The sequence below is a fragment of the Gavialis gangeticus genome, unplaced genomic scaffold (genome assembly GCF_001723915.1).
Source record: "Gavialis gangeticus isolate Ggan-Ray unplaced genomic scaffold, GavGan_comp1, whole genome shotgun sequence".
NCBI classification, from domain to species: domain Eukaryota; kingdom Metazoa; phylum Chordata; order Crocodylia; family Gavialidae; genus Gavialis; species Gavialis gangeticus.
The window spans coordinates 14,630,289-14,631,484 of record NW_017729014.1 but is presented as its reverse complement, the minus strand read 5'-3'; the positions used below and the strand labels follow the sequence as shown (position 1 = coordinate 14,631,484).

General features: G+C 44.3%; 1 protein-coding gene across 2 annotated transcripts in view; it reads left to right on the top strand.

Annotated features, from left to right (window-relative positions):
* The first annotated feature begins 509 nt into the window (after window positions 1-509).
* Window positions 510-1,196, top strand: part of RNF223 (ring finger protein 223) — a 6,337-nt gene continuing 5,650 nt past the window's right edge. For both annotated transcript variants that reach the window (XM_019511808.1, XM_019511807.1), the window contains exon 1: window positions 510-996. The gene's annotated coding sequence lies outside the window, so the exon portion shown is untranslated. The remainder of the gene's footprint in view (window positions 997-1,196) is intronic.

Here is a 1,196-nt window from a genome sequence, read left to right as displayed (position 1 = left end):
AGTTAATAAGATTTGGGCTTCTGCTGTCCCACAAAATGATCACGGCCCTGTACAGACTGAATAGCACAGTAGCACTTGCTACAGGCCCTGCAGAGAATGAGACTCTTTGCACAGGATTACTTTGAACAGCTCTCTAGCAGGCAGCTAGCTTTTTTGCAGGCTGGTCCCGTGACAGGCTTATCTTTCTTCTGAGTCTATGGGGTTTGGGCATTAAACAAACTCCCATTTTCACCCTGGAAGGGGGAGGGCGAGTGCTAAAGAATCACATTCTCTGGCTCAAAGCCAGGAGACAATCCCATTTTCTTATACTGACCCCAAGTTATTTCAAATACTTTTTCCTCAATGGAAAATTCAGAAACCAACTCCCCTTCTGAAGATCTGCCCAAGGGTTTTTCCGCACCCCCCCCCCAATCTGATTTGCTGTCCTCTGAAAAGGTGGCCGAGTTGTAAACCCGTGTGCAGTTACCAGGAGCTATTTAAAACTAGACTGAACTGGACAAGATGCTAACCATTTACTAGAGAACGGACAATCTCCTACAGATTTGGATAGAGTGGGGAAAACAGGTGTTTCCTCTTGTCCAGGTCTATAAATAGGAATATGCCACAAACAATAAAAAAGTGTGTTTCTGTAACTCCGCAGAAACGTTCCAACCTGCCCTGTTTGTCAACAGAGAAACCTGCCTCTCATTGAAATGCTCCTGCAGCCTATGGAGTGATTCAAAGATAATTGGGTGACTGCAGGTAAGTCACCTCCAGACAGGAAGGTATAAAAGATACCTGAGTAACAGAGGCAGGGCCACTCATACACAGACACAGGGAACTGCCAGAGATCACTCAACCTTCCCTTACCTGGACGCTTTTCAAGAAACTACCAGGAAACTCAAATACTGACGGCTTACAAATAAAAGGGTCTATCCTCAGTGGAGGAGACTGTTCGAGGACAGAGGACAAGACTCTGAATATGCTTTTCTTCTGCTAAAACTGCACCCTGTACAGGTAATTATAGACTTTAAAAAAACCCTTTTCTACATCTCATAACTGTGTGCATCAGTTGTTGCAAGTTAAGCATTGCTAGGGAATCGTATTGTAGAGCGTAAATGGGGGGCTGTGTTTTCTTTGTCGTAGTTTTATGGGGACTTTCTTAGTCGTTGGATCACTTCAGCCTTTTTTTTTTTTTCGTGCAGCCTCAAATAGCA